Source organism: Prionailurus viverrinus, chromosome B4 (genome assembly GCF_022837055.1).
Source record: "Prionailurus viverrinus isolate Anna chromosome B4, UM_Priviv_1.0, whole genome shotgun sequence".
NCBI lineage: Eukaryota > Metazoa > Chordata > Mammalia > Carnivora > Felidae > Prionailurus > Prionailurus viverrinus.
The window spans coordinates 126,968,784-126,988,207 of record NC_062567.1 but is presented as its reverse complement, the minus strand read 5'-3'; the positions used below and the strand labels follow the sequence as shown (position 1 = coordinate 126,988,207).

At 47.1% G+C, this 19,424-nt stretch overlaps 1 long non-coding RNA gene across 1 annotated transcript in view; it reads left to right on the top strand.

Moving 5' to 3' along the window:
• The window catches only part of LOC125170229 (uncharacterized), a 34,747-nt gene that overhangs the window by 11,327 nt on the left and 3,996 nt on the right, over window positions 1-19,424 (top strand). The window contains exon 2 of the long non-coding RNA XR_007153940.1: window positions 15,503-15,551. This is a non-coding gene — a long non-coding RNA (uncharacterized LOC125170229). The remainder of the gene's footprint in view (window positions 1-15,502; window positions 15,552-19,424) is intronic.

The following is a 19,424-nucleotide window of genomic DNA, read 5'->3' as shown; positions in this document are numbered from 1 at the left end:
GTCTCCTACTCTCCCTGCCCGTCCCCAGCACGCACTCTCTCCTCTCTCAAAAATAAATAAACATTAAAAAAAAAAAAAAGAGAAAAGTATGCAAGTGAGTTTGACCTTTGTCTGGTGTCTGGGAACTTGGCTTTCGAGAGGCTTCCCGAATATGAGCTGAGAAGGACGCTTTTCCTTTGTAACGTTCTTTCCCCAAACCCAATAATCCTGCCCTCATCATGAGAAAATTCACAGGCACACCCTAAATTGAGGGACATGCTACAAAATACCTGGCCAGTACTCCTTGAGATCATCAAGGTCATGAAAAGCAGGAAATACTGAAAAACTGTCAGACCGCAGGAGACTAGCACAGCTCAGTGCAAAGTAGCCATCTGGACTGGACCTTGAAACACACAAAGGTCAGGGATAGAAAACTGGTAAAACACAAAGTCTACAGTTTAGTTCATAGTAACCTACCAATGTGGGTTTCTTAGACTTGGCAGGTTTATAACAGTAATCAGAGACAGTAATAGTAGGGAAAACTGAAACAATATGAGGGGTGTATGAGAACTTTCTCCTGTCTGTGCAAGTTTTCTGTACATGTAAGATTATTCCAAATAAAAGGTTTATTTTAAAAAAGGTCGTCCTTTGAGAAGTTTGATACAATCAATGAATCTCTAGTTGGAATGATCGGGGGAAAAAAAAGAAAGCATAAAATACCAACATCAGAAGTCAACCTATAAAATGCACGCGTGCACGCGCGCACACACACACACACACACACACACACACGATTATCTTGGCTCTCAGTCTATGTTGACACATGTACATCCAGGTAATTAATTTTTACAGCTGTATAGTACTCTGTTCTCGCAGTGTGCCAGATATTATTTATTCATTGTCATCACCGTGGGCATTTAAATTGTATCCATTTAAGTGATTATTATAAGCAGTAGCACAGTAATCTTGTTCAAGTCTCTTGTGCAGTTATCTGAGAATTTCCTTGAGGAGACTCCCAGGGAAGGTAATGCTGTATCCTAGGGCATATATTTACCTTTAACAGAAGATTGCCAGGTTGCTTTCCAAAGTGGTTGAATGGACTTCTGTATTTTATTTTTTTTACCCTTGGCCTCCTGAAGTCTGTTCTGCCTGATTTGCCGACTCCCATCTCTCTCCCGCCTCTCCATCCCTCTCATCTGTGAGATGGCTGATTAAGGTTGATCCTAGGTGATGGAAACAATGTGGCCCCTTTCACCCAGACCTGAAGTAACCTTAATTACCTCTTGAATTTCACTCTTCCCAAACGTTCTCAAAGCTACAATTTCCTAGTCGAGTCTAGCATAAGAGGAATCAGCATGGCATACATACTTGGCCATTCCCCACGCTACCCAGGAAACCGAAGATCATGTTCACAGATATCAGTTCATCTGCTTGCAAGTTTGAGATACACCTCTTATTCTCATATGAACTCCTTTTTGGTAGCTGCCGGTCTCATCCTGTTGGTTTCTCAGATGACGAGAGTGACATTCAGAAAGGTTAAGTGATACACTCCAAGGTCACACAGTATATTGATGGCATTATAAATTTTCGGTGTTCTTACCAAAGATGCATAACCTGAATCTGATTGTGAGAAGACATCAGACAGACTCCAAGTGAAGGACGTTCTACAATATGACTGGCTTGTACTCTTAAAAAAAAAAAAAATCAGTGCCGGGGATATGTGGGAAATCTCTACCTCCTCTCAGTGTTGTTGTAAACCTAAATCTGCTCTAAAAATAGCCTTAAAAAAATGTCATGGGGCGCCTGGGTGGCTCAGTCGGTTGAGCAGCTGACTCTTGATTTCAGCTCAGGTCACGATCCCAGGGTTGTGGGATTGAGCCCCGCATTGGGCTCTGTGCTGAGCATGAAATCTGCTTGAGATTCTCTCCCTCTCAGAGGCAAACCATAAGAGACTCTTAAATATAGAGCACAAGCCGAGGGTGATGGGGATGGGGGGTTGGGGGGCAGGGAAAATGGGAGATGGGCATTGAGGAGGGCACTTGTTGGGATGAGCACTGGGTATTTATGTAAGTGATGAATCACGGGAATCTGCTTCCAAAGCCAAGAGCACACCGTATGTACTGTATGTTAGCTAACGTGACAAATTATTGATAAAATAAAATATAAAAATAAATGAAAAATTATCTCCCCCCTCTCCCTCTCTTCCCTGCTTCCACTGTCTCTCTAAAAACAAACAAAAATGTCATGAAGCATGCATGTATGGATATGTGCACACACACACCCACACACAACTGGAGACCTATTGTACATTAACAGAGACTAACCGGACTTCAAAGCTGTAATCATCAAGGCAGTACGGTACGGGCACAAGAACAGACACTCAGATCAATGGGACAGAAAAGAGAACCCAGAAATGGACCCACAAACGTGTGGCCAACTAATCTTTGACAAAGCAGGAAAGAATATCCAATGGAATCAAGACAGTCTCTTCAGCAAGTGGTGCTGGGAAAACTGGACAGCAACATGCAGAAGAATGAACCTGGACCACTTTCTTACACCATCCACAAAAAGAAACTCAAAATGCATGAAGGACCTAAATGTAAGACAAGCCATCAAACTCCTTGAGGAGAAAGCAGGCAAAAACCTCTTTGTGGCTGCAGCATCTTCTTACTCAACATGTCTCCGGAGGCAAGGGAAACAAAAGCAAAAATGATCTATTGGGACCTCATCAAAATAAAAAGCTTCTGCACAGCAAAGGAAACAATCAGCAAAACTAAAAGGCAACAGACAGAATGGGAGAAGATATTTGCAAACAACATATCAGATAAAGGGTTAGTATCCAAAATCTATAAAGAACTTATCAAACTCAACACCCAAAAAACAATCCAGTGAAGAAATGGGCAAAAGACATGAATGGACACTTCTCCAAAGAAGACATTCAAATGGCCACCCGACACATGAAAAAAATGCTCAACGTCACTCATCATCAGGGAAATACAAATCAAAACCACAATGAGATACCACCTCACACCTGTCAGAATGGCTAACATCAACAACTCAGGCAACAACAGATGTTGGGGAGGATGCGGAGAAAGAGGAACACTTTTGCACTGCTGGTGGGAATGCAAACTGGTGCAGTCACTCTGGAAAACCGTATGGAGGTTTCTCAAAAAATTGAAAGTAGGACTACCCTACGACCCAGCAATTGCACTACTAGGCATTTATCCAAGGGATACATGTGTGCTGTTTTGAAGGGACACATGCACCCCCATGTTTACAGCAGCACTATCAACAATAGCCAAAGTATGGAAAGAGCCCAAATGTCCATCGATGGATGAATGGATAAAGAAGATGTGGTGTATATAGACAATGGGGTATTACTTGGCAATCAAAAAGAATAAAATCTTGCCATTTGCAACTACGTAGATGGGACTGGAGGGTATTACGCTAAGTGAAATTAGTCAGAGAAAGACAAACATCATATGACTTAACTCATATGAGGACTTTAAGATACAAGACAGATGAACTTAAGGAAAGGGAAGCAAAAATAATATAAAAACAGGGAGGAGACAAAACATAAGAGACTCATAAATATGGAGAACAAATTGAGGGTTACTGGAGGGATTGCGAGAGGGGGGATGGGCTAAGTGGGTAAGCGGCATTAAGGAATTGACTCCTGAAATCATTGTTGCACTAGATGCTAATTAACTTGGATGTAAATTAAAAAACAAAAACAAAAACAAAAAAACAGAGACTAAAAAGACATAAAGATTGAGTGCAATATCACGATCCTGGATTTTCTTTTGCACGGGTGACATTATCGGGACCACTGGTGACATCTAAATAAGGTGCCTGCAACTGATGATAGTATTTTATTGCATTTATGCTAATTGCCGGATTGTGATAATTGGGCTGGGGTTATATAAGAGAATGTCCTTGTTGGGAAGCACACACTGAAGGTTTGGGGGCGAAGGAACATCATGCCTGCCACCTTCTCCAGATGGTTCGGAGATAACACAGACACCCATCTACCAAGGGAGAGGGACAGAGAGGGATAAAAGCCTGTATGCTACAAGTGCACCTGTCAGGAATTTGAGGGAAGGGCACATGAGAGTTCCTTGTGCTGCTCTTGCAACTTTTTTCTCAGTCTGAAATTATGTCAAAATACAGTTGGGGGGGGGAGAAAGAAAATGCTCACTTAGCCCCATTTATCTCACATTATGTAGGGGCCCTCCAGGCGTCCGTCCGTTCATGTAGTTGTTTTTGTCTAAAACCTGCTGATGGCCTGTGAGACAGGGAAGTGCTGGATGGGGCAACCCTGGAGATGAATAAACTCCCCCTCACTCTTTTGGGGTCTGCAGAGGGGTGTGTGAGGTGGACACACCCCCTCTCTGCACAGTGTAAATGGGCCTTGGGTGGGTTTTCTTGAGTGCGTACAGGCGATTTCTTCAGAAGAGTTGATTCAGAGGCAGAAAAATATGCCAATGTCAGTGCATTTTCCTTAAAAAATTACATATAAAAATGCCCTTTGTGTAAAAAGGCACTTACATGTGAGTCATCTTTTTTTAAAAAAAGTTTGTAATGTTTATTTATTTTTGAGAGAGAGAGAGAGAGAGAGGACAGAGCATGAGTGGGGGAGGGGCAGAGAGAGAGGGAGACACAGAATCTGAAGCAGGCTCCAGGCCCTGAGCTGTCAGCACAGAGCCTGATGCAGGGCTGGAGATCATGACCTGAGCCCAAGTCGGCCGCTTAACCGACGGAACCACCCAGGCGCCCCATAGATACATCTTGTTTAGGGGAAAAGAAACAGAAGCTCAGAAGGGTAGTTACTTGCTGCAAATGAAGGTGCAAGTAACTGGACGTCTAGATGCTGATCTCTGAGTCTCTGAGGATGATTAAGCAGCTCTGGGGTGGGGGGCGGGGCTACAGGCTGGTGAGGAACTGTAGGAAGCTGATGGCCAAACTGACCTGCCTGACTGTGCAGTGCCGGTTTGCGCGTCAGACAGGTTCTGGGCTCCTGGAGGCTTTCCTCCATGCGTCCACTAGAGGGTGCTGCTGGCCCATTTTAGAAGTGCTTTCCCCCCTGGACCTTTACTGTGCTGGGGAGGAGTTGCTATATAAGCTAATAGAGCCGAAGCTTCAGGCGCCTCTCACCTGCAAAGGCCCCCTCTACTTTTGCACCCAATACTGCGGTCACAATACATTATTTTTTTCCTTAAGAGGGCTCCCTCTATAAGCTTCTGGTCCCCTGAATCTGTATTCCGGTTCATGCAACTGCTTTAGTAGCTCAGGTTTGGGAGCCTGGACCTCTTGACCCTCCTGAGCTGCACAGACAGCTTTCCACAGTCCCAGTTGCTCAGTTTTACAGGTAAGGGGTGGGGGGTGTTGGACTAGAAGTCATCGCGAAGGCTCCTTCCAGCCTATTCTAGATTCTCTCCACGTCCTCTCTTCTTTTTCTTCTCTGCCACCTCATTTGATTTCCCCCCTCTATTTCTGCCCTCCCTTCCAGCCCGTGTCTTCGCATGGTCAGAGCCCCCTTGCTCCTGCTAACTCCTTTGGGGGAGGTCTTGAATCCTCCTGGGGTGTGCTTTCCGGGCTTCTGTGTCTGAGGAATCGGGGATAACACTGGGTGAACACAGCGGGCAGGGGGAGAGGGAGGGGGTCAGCCAACCTTTCCTCTTCTATCCGCGAAGCACCAGGAGGACTCTGTTCCCTTCCCGCTTGATCCTTCTCGCTGCCCCCATTGGCTTTTTCTTCCTTCCAGTCTGCAGCCCTGGCCGCGAGGGCCGCAGCAGCCGAGGAGAAGTCGAGGACGTACATAATGGCCCTCTGGTCGCTTCTTGGACGCCATTTATGATTTCCCTCCCACTGCCCTGATGGTTCTTTTGTGGTGTCCTTCCTGAGCTTGTCCCTACATCTTGAGGTTCTGCCCTTCTTGCGTGCCACACTCTCCCTAGGTAACCTCATCCACTCCCTGGGTGTCTATCACGGGCATGCCGATGACTCACAGATCTCTCTGTGGACCATGTGCTTTCTCTGAGCTCCAGACCCACCCCCGACCTCATATTCCACTGCCTTCAACTCAAGGCCGTCAAACATTTTATCAGCTTTATTGAGGCATAATTCGTATGCGACACGATTGGCTATTTCAAGCGGGCAATTTCAAGTTTGGACAACTGCATACAGTAGTGATACAGAACATTTCTATCACCCCCCCCCATTTCCTCGTGCCCCCTTCCCTCCCTCATCTCTGGGGTCCTGGGAGCTGCTGACCTGCTTTCTGTCACTGTGTTTTGCCTTTTACAGAATTTATAGAACTGGAATCCTACACAATGTAATCTTTTGTGTGCGGCTCATTTTCACTTAGCATGTTGTTAATTAAAAAAAATTGTTTTAATCTTTATCTATTTTTGAGAGAGACAGAGTGCAAGCGGGGGAGGAACAGAGAGAGAGGGAGACACTGAATCCAAAGTAGGCTCCAGGTTCTGAGCAGTCAGCACAGAGCCCGATGTGGGGCTCGAACTCATGAGCCGCGAGATCATGACCTGAACTGAAGTCGGCCGCTTAACCGACTGAGCCACCCAGGCACCCCGCATGTTTTTAATTTTTTTAATGTTTATTCATTTTTGAGAGACAGAGTGTGAGTGAGGGAGGAACAGAGAGAGAGGGAGACACAGAATCCAAAGCAGGCTCCAGGCCCTGAGTGGTCAGCACAGAGCCTGATGTAGGGCTTGAACTCACTGACTGCGAGATCATGACCTGAGCCGAAGTCAGACGCTCAACTGACTGAGTCACCCAGGTGCCCCTCACTTAGCATGTTTTTGACCTTCTGATACAGGAGTAGTTTGTTCTTTTTTGTTACTGGGGAGTATTCTATTGCATGGGTGGACCATAATTTGTGAACAAGCCATCTGAAATTCATCTCGAAGGTGGACAGACTCGCCTGGTTTGCGTTTAGACTCTGCCACATGTTACCTGCATGATCCCGAGCAAACTGTTACTTCTCTAGGCCATGACCCTCAGCTGTGCCATGGGGACAGTGATACCTTCCTCGGAAGGTTGTCAGGAGGAGGAAATGAGCTCACCTGGTTCTGGGTCTCAGTCACTGGCTGTCATATGGATGTATCAGACCTTGTCAACCAGGATGTGGTGCATGCCACCCCATCCCTCCAACAACACTGCGGGCAGGTCCTATAGCTCCTTGGTTATTCGTGGCTGACAAGTCAGTTCTGTCTTCCACTTAGTGCTCTCCTCCCTCTCCAGTTCAGCTGGATCTGTGGTCCCAGGCACCTGCACTGGGAGCGGATTGGGGAAGGTTGAGAGCAAAGGGGCTTGATTGTAGGTTCCTCAGAGGGCCCCCTGGAGATGTGCTACTGTCTTGCCCTCTGACCACCCTCACCCCCATTGCTGCCAGTGGGGCTCCCAGCTTCCTGCACCTCTGCGTTCTTTCTCCAATTCTGCTTCTCCCTCCTCGGTTAGACCTAGAGGGGAAGTCGGAAAGTCTGTGGCATGGGCACAGATTCCGATTCCTTCCTTTTAGGCGGCCGAGAGCAGAGGCTGGGGTGCCCCGCCCTCCCTGGCTCTACTAAAGTGCTCACTAGCTGCCTTTTGGGGCAGCCCCTGCCTCTCTTTGCCCCAGAGCTAGCTTGCTTTCCCTCCCTTCCTTCCTTTTCTTTTCTTTCTTTCTTTCTTTCTTTCTTTCTTTCTTTCTTTCTTTCTTCCCTTCCTTCCCCTTCCTCCCTTCCTTCCTTCCTTCCTTCCTTCCTTCCTTCTAAGTTTATTTATTTATTTTGAGAGAGAGACAACGCACATGAGCAGGGGAGGGGGGGAGAGAGAGAGAGAGAGAGAGAGAGAGAGAGAGAAGGCGAGAGAGCCCCAAGCAGGCTCCACACTGTCTGTGTAGAACCTCATATGGGGCTCAAACCCACAACCCTTGAGATCATGACCTGAGCCGAAGTCAAGGGCCAGATGCTTAACCCACTGAGCCACCCAGGTCCCCCTGCTCCAGAGCTTTCTATGGGCCCCCATAGAAAGAGAATCAGCCCCCAGCAGCAGCCCCCCGACAGATGACTGATGAGTGTTGGGGGTTCCCTTCCATTTCTGGGGGAGGCTGTGGGACTCCCGTTCCTCCCTGGCTCCCACCATCATCCCGCTGCTCGTGGGGCCACTTGCCTAATAACCACACCCTTTTCACTGCCTCCTTCCTCTCCCTCTTCACTCCCATCCTGGTGTTTCTGGGGGTCATCCCTCAAGTAAACTTCTCATCTGTGAATCCTTGCCTCAAGATCTCCCTCTGGGGGAACCCAAACTGAGACAGAGACCTAATCTTCAAAAGAGACTTTCCTGCAGTTGGCTGGGGTGGGAGGTGTCACTGGAAAGGACCCGTTGCAGCCCTGTCCCCTAGTTCAGAGGTCCCCCTGATCTAAAGAGTTCCCTTTAATTCCTTGATCTCTTCTGCTCACACAGGCTGGGGGCTCGAGGAGGGGTGATGACCAGGGAGCCGAGGTGCTTCTGTCCTCTCGGCAGGCACACCCTCTGTGGCTGTGTCACAGCGCTCTTTCGACGTGGGAGTGTTTGGTGCTCATTGTCCTCCTTTTGTGGGTGTGTGCACAATTTGGGGACAATAGGAGACAAAGCCCATTCGTTAGCACAATACACAGAGCTTAGGTGTTGGGATGCTTGGGCTGTGAGAACAAAATTCCGAGGACCGGGTGGCTTAAAGAACAGATATTTATCTCAGTCTGCTCGGTGTCCTGGAGACTGCGGGTCCAAGATCAAGGCGCTGGCTGATTTGATTCCTGGTGAGACCTCTCTTCCTGGTCTGCAGACCTCCACCTTCTCTCGGCTCACATGGCAGCCAGAGAGACTGGTGTCCTTCCTCCTCATATAAGGTCACCAACCCCATCATGGGGGTTCCATCCTTGTGACTTCATCTAAACCTAATCACCCCCAAAGGTCCCATCTCCAAATGCCATTACATAGGGGTTCAACCTACGAATTTGGGGGGGGATCACAATTCAGTCCATAGCAACTTACTAAAATGATAGTTATTGACCTTTCTTTGCTAAAATCTGTTCCGACTGCTCTATTACTTGTCTTGGGAAAGACACTCGTCATCCCTGACTCCCTGCTTGTCTCATTTCCAGACACCAAATCTTGTCAGTTCTATCTCCTAGTGTCCCCACGTTCTTCCCTGTCTCCCCCCCCCCCCCCCCCCAATCCATGCCTCTTTAGGTCAGGCCCTCCTCATCTGTACCAGCTGGGACCAAGGACCAGAAAACTCTGCTGCAGTCGCTTCAAAAGGCAACAAGTGTGGGGCGCCTGGGTGGTTCAGTTCATTAACCGTCGGACTTTCGATTTCAGCTCAGGTCCTGATCTCGCGGTTTGTGAGTTCGAGTCCTGCGTTGGACTCTGCACTGACAGTGCAGAGCCTGCTTGGGACTTTCTCTCTCCCTCTCTTTCTGCCCCTCCCCTGCATATGTTGTCTCTCTCAAAATAAATAAATAAACTTAAAAAAAAAAAGTCAACGAGTGTATTTTTCACGTGCAAGAAGTGTGAGGCAGACAGTCCAGAAGCGGGACAGAAGCCCAACGATGTCAGCAGGGACTCTGGCTCCACCGTCCTCGGACCTCATGGTCACAAGATAGCTGCTGCTTCTCTGAGCATCATTTCCACCTTCTGGGCCATAGCTCCTAATTGCGAACCTTTGTCTTTTTAATTGGGGACTCCTGTCTGCATCTCATTGGCCAGAACTGTGTCACATGACTTCCCTTCATTGCAAGGGAGTCTGGGTGGGCGAGTGTTCCACTTTCCAGCCTCAAAGTAGAGGGCAGCAAGGGGAAAGCAGATACAGACGGCTTCGGGCGGCCAGTCCCGGTGTCTGCTACGTCATCTCTTATGGCAGCAGCCTCCTAACTCAGCTGTTTCCGTTCTCACCGGGGCACTCCTGCTGATGACCCACCTGTCCTAGCGGCTTGGAAAAACCCTTCTATCCAGCAAACCAACAGCAACACGAATGGTAAGTAATACTAACGATAGACGTTTATTAGACTGTAACTTGCATGTTGAACATTCAGGACTTGTGAGGTACAGTCCTCAAAGCCACTGTATTATTGTCCCCTCCTGTGCCTCTCATGCTCGCTTGAGAGCTGCCTCCTCCCTGGCCCTGGATGGAATCTCAGGTGGTCCCACTCTACTGGTCAGCCGAGGGAAAAGAAAATTCTATGGTCACTTTAAGCTGCAAAACAGAACCTTGGTTCAGACATCGGAATATACAGTCCAGTCTGTTAGTCGATACTGCACTGTCTCTCCAAGGTAATTCACCTCCCTCCCCTCTCCAGCTGGGGCCAGTTGCAGACAGGGCGCTGGCTTCGGGAACAGAGATAGTCCCCTCTTGTCCACTGAGAGCTGCTATTTCTGACTCCTCCGGGGCTGTGGAGCCCTGGGTAGGGGGATGTGAGGGGAAAGAGGAAGAAGGGTCAAGAAAGTTCTTATTTGCCGGGTAAGGGCATCATATGGCTTCCTGGACCCGTGCCTGGCAGATGGGAGCTGACTTTCTCTGCCAGGCACTGCTAGGATCTTCCCGAGACCCTCCTCCTGTCCTCAGCTCCCATCCTATTTCCCTGGATGCTATTGTTCCCATCGGCTCCTGGACTTCCCACAACCCACTCCCACAGCCCGTCTCCATGGGTAGAAGCCTCCTGACTGCAAACCCTGTGTCCTTCCTGGAGGCAGACCCTGAGACGAACATTCGTGTCCAAATGCTTTGTTAGGTCGGTGCTCCCAGGAAAAACCTGTAAGTGAATTGGACGAGGAAGACAGACAAGAAGCCAGGCAAAACTCTTGACTTTAGGTGAGGCCCGGCATCAGCCCGACTTTGTGGGATGCCCTGGAATGTGTGTTAGACGTCAGAGCCTGTCCCCACTCCCAGCCAGGTTGCTGGGCTTTCTAGTCTCACGCCAGATGGTCACTGGCTAAGAGTTGCCCCCAGGGGGCCACAAAGCCCCAAAGCCTCTCCAGTAGCCCAAGCGCAGGCTTCCAAAGAGAGTTTGCAGGAGGAGCCTTTAGAAGCAAAGCACCAGACAAGTTGGGAGGTAGGCATTGGACAGGAAAGAGCCCCTGGGGGAATATGGGGGGGGCAATAATAGTGTCCCCAATACCATCCTTTCTGGCTGGTTTTATTGTATTTCCCAAGCCGGTTGTTCTTGTGATCAGCCGTCTTGTTTATTCTTGCGGCTTTAATCTTCCTCGAGTTTTACCTCTAAAACTGCCTTTGGGAAGGCTACCCCAGTTCCCCGGGGAGGGAGGGAAAGCAGCGAGGAGGGTCTGTGCCTGAGGCCACCCGGTTGCCCCGCCACCCTCCCCCCATCCATCACAGCTCGTCACCATTCACATAAACTTGGACACACTCTTTGTGTATTTCCATAATGTTGTCAGCTGCCCATAGAGCATCGAGAATATATTTCCCCATTTTAGAGTGCTGGTAACTCAATTTATAGCAATTTATTCCACAAAAGCAGACAGTAACTCAACTGGCAAGAGGGAAAAAAAAATCCTACCAGCCCACCACTGTCTCTCTGTGCTGGAAATCAAAATGGTAATGCATGGAATAGATTTCTGCAAGTAATAGGCTTGGTCGGCAGACGTGTGAGCTGAGTTAAATGCCTTTTAAGTAAATCTCAGCATGAGTTATCTGTTCACTCAGACGTGCATGCACGGAGACAGGGAGGCTGTGTGGACAGACGGCACATGCTGTAACTTTCATTATCCCACACTGAGATTCCTTGTGAATAACCACAGTCCAGGGGACTGCAGATTTTCTGATCATTGACAGGTGGCTACCAGTGTGAAGTTGCATCATTCATTCATTCATTCATTCTCCAAGCTTTTGTGAGACCCAAGGTGCACCAGGCCCATGTGCCAGGGCTTGGAGATGCAGAGATGCAGAGACAGATCAAACCAGGTCCCAGCCCAAAGAGCCCACAGTCTTCTGGGGGAGACAGGGACAGACAGGTCAGGCAATCAAGTGTTAGCTGCTGTGAGAGGGGGCAAGGTCGAGGGCTTGGGGGCCAGACTGCCAAGATTTGAATCTGGGTCCTGCCAGTTATGTGGGCAAGGTGCCCAACCTCAGTTTGTTCAACTGTGAGATGGGGATAGAAATTGTGCCTCCCTAAGAGTGGATGGGAGGATTAAATGACAAATGCATAGCACAGTGCCTGACTGTAGTAAGTGCTTAATAAATGGTTGGTGCTATCATGGTTACTGACATCTGCACAGGGCCCAACATAAGGAGGGTCCGGAAGGTTTGGATGGACAAAGTGATGTGTCTCCAGAGGTTTGATATTGCTGGGGAGGGGCCAAGTGAGGGGACGGCACTGGGGTTTGTATTAGTCTGCTCAGGCTTCCAGAACAAAGTACCACAGGCTGGTGGCTTCAACAACAGACATTTATTTTCTCAGTTCTGGAAGCTAGAAGTCCATGATCAAGGTTCCAGCTGATTTGGTTTCTGGTGAGAACCAGAGTCTTCCTGGCTTGTAGATGACCACTTCCTCTCTTGTGTCCTTGTTTGGCCTTTTCTTTGTGTGAGTGCAGAGGGAGAGAGAGACAGAGAGAGATCTCTCGCGTCTCTTCCTCTTATAAGGACACAGTCCTATTGGATGAGGGCCCCACCCTTATGACCTCATTTAACCTTAATTACCTCCCCAAAGGCCCCATCTCCACATTGGGGAGTTAAGGCTTCAACATATGAGTTTTGGACACAAACATTCAGTCCGTAACAGAATTGTTGGAATACGATTGAAATCTCTTGTTTTCTTTACTAGCTGTGTGACGTTGGGATCGATAATATTTGGTCAATAATATTTACCTAACTCTGGGAACTTTTATATGCATTAATTCAGGTAATACTTCATGTTAGAGAGACAGGAAGTGTTGAAGGCTGTAGTTATTTAGTGTAATGATGGAGCAGGATATGGCTCGTGACAGCAGGGAGAGGCAATGAGAAGGCAAGGGCGTTTGGGTGCCCACCAGTGGAGAGGTTGCCCAACATGGTGGCTCACTGACCCACGGAAGAAGTCAGTGTCCAGGTGTGTGCAGCAGTTGTAACTCTGGTTGCACATCTGTCTGAGACTTCCACTCTTGCCACATTGCAAGAGCGATGGGCCCTTTGGCATTACAAGATGCCGTACGCGTCACCGACCAATCAAAACTGCACAACAGACCTTCTCGTTGGTCCTTTCCTGTCAGTGCGTCTTGCCTCCTTCCTCAGCAGTGGCCTGAATGAAGCCCCAAAAGGAAAGCTGGACAAGCTAACAGGACTGGACAACAAGCTGATTGTAGATCAGTGAACCTCAGGAAGGCCTTTTTAGCAGCCCAGGTTTGCGATATGGCAAGTGAATTCTATGAAATAATCATCTTCAAAAATTTTTTTAAAATTTATTTATTTTGAGAGAGAGAAACAGAGAGAGAGATAGAGAGAACAGGGTAGGGGCAGAGTTGGAGAGAGAGAATACCAAGCACTAACCATGAGATCATGACCTGAGTTGAAACCAAGAATGGGACGCCCAACTGACTGAGACACCCAGGCGTCCCTGAAGTAATCATCTTGATAAGACTGGTGCGTCTTGAAAATACCATTGCCAATAGACTAATGTTAGGGTTTCCTACAACATTAAAAAAATCATAATGTGTATAAACTGTAGGCCACCTTGTGTTTAGTCCAATATGAATCTCATGCAAAGAATTATCAGTCCAGAATCCAAAAGTAACTGAAAAGGTGATTAATTTTTTATTGCAATCCTCTTGTGAAAATGACAATGAGAATGGCCATTAAAAGGGACATAAAGACTTTTCAAAACTCCTTTGCCCTTAATTTTGTACTCCTTGTGGCCCTCGCATACACAGTGGCCCTCTTTCCCATCCTCCCAGTGGTAATGTCCCTCTTGTTTTTGTCCCCTACTATCCACTTCAATGACTCATTTATTCAGATTTGTATTGAGTCTCTCTTATGTGCCAAGCTCTCTGAATACAACAGCCATGGATACATGGATATAATACACCCCTGGATCTTGCTTCCTCAAGTTTACATTCCTTTCGTCATCAGCTTTGTTGAGATATGATTAAGTTTACATTCTTTGATAATGGACATCTCATATCATCTGTACAGAAGCTACTTGTCCTACGTGAAATCGATAGCTTGGAAAGGATCATCAGGACAAGAAAAACAGATCTTATATTTGGAAGGAACTTTAGAGGTCATCTGGTCCAATGTCTAGGGGTCTAGGTTGAGGGGACCACACCCCCATAGGACTTTTGAAATCACCTCGCTTTACCTTGGCTTATCTAGCATATTGTCTCAAAGAGATGCTTACTTCTCTATGTTGTTCGCTGTAGTGACCCAACACCTGCAACGGTGGGTGCCTGATATTTATTTAATAATTGTTAACTTTTGGATGAATGGGGAACTCCTGATTCTATGAGGTGGCCTTTCCTACCACTAGAAACTTTTTTTTTTTTTTTTGAGAGAGAGAGTGTGCAAGTGAGCGAGGGATAGAGAGACAGAGAGAGAGAGAGAGAGAGAGAGAGAGAGAGAGAGGAGCAGGGCTCACCCAAAGTGGGGCTCTTGCTCACCCGATGCAAGACTAGAACTCACGAACCATCAGATCATGACCTTAGCCCAAGTCAGATGCTTAACAGACTGAGCCACTCAGGCACCCTGGACAACTCTAACTTTTAAATTTCTTTTTAATGTTTATTTATTTATTGAGAGAGACAGACAGACAGACAGACAGAGACAGAGCATGAGCAGGGGAGGAGCAGAGAGAGAGGGAGACACGGAATCCAAAGCAGGCTCCAGGCTGTCAGCATAGAGCCTGATGCGGGACTCGAACCCATGACCTGTGAGATCATGACCTGAGCCAAAGTTGAATGCTCAACCAACTGAGCCACCCAGGCGCCCCTGGGCAACTTTAACTTTTAAAGAAAATCTTTGATATTGAGCCCAAATCTGCCTTCCTATCCCATAGTTTTGTTCTGAGTGTTGCCTGCATGGAACAGCAGCTGTCAGCAAAGCTACCCTAAGACCAATTCTAAGACAATTTCTGCAGCATCTCTTTAGGAACTGTTTCTTGGTGTTTAGTACTGAGTCACACAAGGGAATTGTGCTTGGTGCTTTGTCTTAACATCAGTGTCCTAGACTCTTTTCTGTATTGGGATTTGCAGTGCTCCCATATTTAGAGCAGACAAGACTCAGATGTCTGGGGAGGGCTTGTCTGGATTGTGGAAATCATTGAGTAAGCTGAACATTTTACAGGACTCATTGCTATCTGATCAATACATTGAAATTGGGTGTATAGATATTATTGCTCTGTGCTAGATATTTTCACTTATTTATCTATTCATTCAGCCATTCATTTATTTCTTCAACATTTATTTAGCACTTATTACGTGCCAGGTGCTGTGTTAATCACTGTGGATACTGGGAAGAATGAGAAATTTCCTTCTCTCTCTCTCTCTCTTTTTTTAGAAACTTCCTGCTCAAGAAGTTTAGCCTGGCAGGGGAATCAGACCTGAAGGTAAATAATTGCAATATATTGTGATACATACTATAATAATCATCTGCATAAGGCACAAAGGGGCCTCCAGAGAGGGAGGGTCCATTCTACTTAGCAGATGGGGTCAAGGAACTCCTACTTGAGGAACTGACACTTGAGTTGAGTTTTGGAGGTGGACCAGATAGATAGAATTGAGGACGGTGTTGGAAGAAATCCCTGGATAAAGGTGCAGACAATGCAAACATTTGGAGTGGGCTCAAAGAAGCACCATCTGTTTGGGGAGTTAGGCATGGTTTTGGATGGCAGGGCTAGGGCATATGCGTAGGAGAGCAGCACACTGGAGAAGGAGGCAGGGACAGACCTTCAAGGACAACCCCGTCATCATCTCAGAGCCACTTGTGTCTCAACACACTTTCACTCAATCCTGTGTGTTTCATGTGGAGTTCTTGGCTTTAAGGAAGTCAGAAAAGGGTTGCCAGATTAAAAAAAAATTGTTAAAAAATTTGAACATACTCGCAAGTTGAGAGGTACTCCAATGAATTTTCATATATTCATCAGTTAGATTCAACAATTACCATGTTTTTGCCCACTTGCTCTATTCTTTTTTTCATTTCTTCTGGCTGAAATATTTGAAAGCAGACTTCACACATCATGGCATTTCGTCCCAACGTATTTCATCCCAACATACTGTATTGTGTATTTCTATATAGTCACATGGTCTTTTTCTTATATAATCACAATGCCATTAGTACACTTAATAAAATCAACACCGTTTTCATCGTATCATCTAATGTATAGTTTATATTAAAAATTTTCCAAGTGCCTCAGAAGTATTTTTTAGGACGTAGGTTGTTTGACTCAGGGTCCAGACAAGGTGGGTGGGAGGATTTTAATCTGAAGGATTGCTTGATAGAGGTTATCAATAAGGGTGTGATGGTGGGCAGGCTGCAGGGCGGCTCCAATAACCTACACCTCCTGGCACACATGCCCATGTGTAATCCCGTCCTTGTGAGTGGGTGGGACCTGTAACTGTGTCTAACCAATGGAGTATGGTAAAGGTGAAGGGATGTCACCTCTGTGAATACATCATGGAAGATTCTGACTTCCACTGTGCTGAAGGACTCCCTCTTATTGGCTTTGATGTTGTGTTCTGAGCTGTCCTGTGGAGCAGTCCTGTTGGCAGGAAACTGAGGGCAGCTTCCAGCTAATAGCCAGCAAGGACCCGAAATGTGTCACAACCAGAGTCATTTCGGACAAGACCCCAGGCCCACCAGACACCTTGAATGCAGCCTCTTGAGAGATCCTGAAGCATTAGACCCAGATATGTTTAGGTTTCTGGCCTCCAGAAAATGAGATGATAAATGTGTGTTGTTTTAAGTGGTTAAGTTTGTGGTAATTTTATGCAGCAATAGATAACTAAGACAGATGCATGTGGCTGCTAATAATAGAAAGCCAAACTACCAGTGGCTTAAAGTATAAGGAGATTAATTGTTTGCATAACAGGAAATTAGGTGGTTACAGGGCTATTTCAACAACTCAGTGATGTGGTCATGGACCCAGATCTTTCTTTCTTACTGCTCTGTCATTCCCAGTGTGTTGGGCGATGTCTTCTATCATGACTGAAGTATGGTTGCGCCAGCTTTGAGCATCACGTCCTCTCCCCAGTGACCAGGCAGTAAGGGAGAGGGTGTCCCTCTCTTATTAGGGAGACATAGCTTTCCCAGAAGCATGTTAGACCTTCCTCAGCATCTTAATTTCCAGAACCAGGTTGGATGCCCATACCTGGACCTAGTACCTGGCAAAGGGAGATAAGATGGCGTGGCACGTTTGGACCAATTAATTATGGTTCATCTCTTGAGCTGGGTACTTTGTCACCTGAATAAAACTGATGTTTTACCCATAAGGGAGAAGGGAGGAATGGTACCTAGACAGGCCAGAGCAATACTGCATGCCAACAGGGGTACATATGACCTTTTCCACACATTGAACCTGCACATCAGGCCTCTTTCCTCAGCCTGGCAGGAGCTGGATGGAACTTTCTCTCCCTCTGGCTGACAGCTACGGCCACCACTGAGCTCCTGTCCCTTGTATCATAATGGATCTGATGCTAATGGAAATGCAACAATCAGGGCTGGGACCCTTTGGAACATGTGACTGGTTGTTTTCCTAACTCAACTGAAAAAAAAAAAGGTTGTGAGTATCAGAACCTACTGAGTCAGTACATGTCCATCTCTGGTTCTGTCATTACCTGTACTGTTGAATTGAGAAAATAGGTTCTGTGAGCTTCCACTCCCTAGGGTATAAACAGGGGATAATCATATCTAGCTCACTGAGTTGTTGTGAGGATTAAGTAAGAGGACACATGCTAAGCACTTCGCACTGCTACAGTTAAGTACTACCTACATCAGTCACATCATCTGCCAGTCAGATGTCTGTCAAAATGATGCCAGGTAACAAACAGCTCCAGACTCACTGGCATGCAGCACCAAGCATTTGGTCCTGTGCGTCAGCTGTGGTTCTGCTGGGCTTGGCCAGGCTTGGCTCTGGGTTCAGGTCTGCTTCTGAACAATATTCTGCTTCTGACAATATTCTGGAACAGCATCTACCGAGAGCACAGTCTTCTCAGGGCAGTGATGGAGCACGAGAAGCCACTCCAGACCGTGCAAGCACATTTGGGCTCTGCCCACTTCACCTCTCCTCATGTCCCTCTGGCTAAGGCAAGTCATGTGATCAAATCCCACAGCAACAGAGTGGAGAAAATCTACTCTCATGGGAGGTGCTGGAGAATCACACGGCAAAGGGCAAGCATTTCTATTACAGAGAGAGAGTGAAGAGTTGAGAATAATCCAATCCACCTCAGTAGAATGATACAATTATGCCCGAAGTACAAAACATAAGTGCTTGTTTTTAAGATTCTGAGTTTTGGAGTTAATTATGCAGCTTTATTGCCATAGAAACATAGCCAATATGTGTCCTTTCCTCCTTCCTATAATATCAAGAAAACTGTGCACCCCCTATTTTCTTTGCTCGGAGCTCCACCCAAGAGGTGCTGCACCTTGGGTCCAGCCGAGGGACCCTGGTTCATCGCAGCCCCTCACCAACATGCTTTGCCTGGCAGCGTTTCCCTACAGTAGCCAGTTGCATGTAACAGAAGCCAAATTAAAACTACTCTAAGCAAAAAGGGGATGTTTTGGCTCAAATGATCATGAGAGGGGGCACAGTTGTGCGTCAGGGACAATAGGAGTTGGGGGGGGGTCTTGAATGCCACAAGGACTCTCTCCCCATCCCATCTTTATTTGGATGTTGGCTTCATTCTTTCAGGCTGGCTTTGTCCCCATACTGGGAAATGTGCTGACACTCTTTTCCTCACAGAGCTCAGCTTGCCCACAAGAGAGGGACTGAGGCTCATTTTCTCTGCCCTGATGTCCCAGGGAACCGGTATGACTGGCCTGGTGTGAGTCAGAAGCCCAGCTCTAGGCCAACCCCGTGGGGCTAGGGTGGTGGGACCCTGACTGGCCCAAACCGAATCAGGGCTTCTTCCCGAGCTGGTCAGCTGCGGCCAGGCACACAGAAGCTGAGGAAGATAGCAGCGCCTGTGGTTGGTACAGTGGAAACACCTTCCTGAAGGCAGTTATGACTCCAGAGTAAGGGGAATGTGGTTCTTGAGTTAAAATAATAGATGTCTGCTCAATACTTCTTGAAGCCCCCAAGCTCCAGAGTATATTGAGAAGTAGTGGGACTATTTACTTATGAGAGTAGTTGTTTTTTTTTTTTAATGTTCATTTATATTTGAGAGATACAGAGCATGAGTGGGGGAGGGGCAGAGAGCGAGGAAGACACAGAATCCGAAGCAGGCTCCAGGCTCCAAGTTGTCAGCACAGACCCTGATGTGGG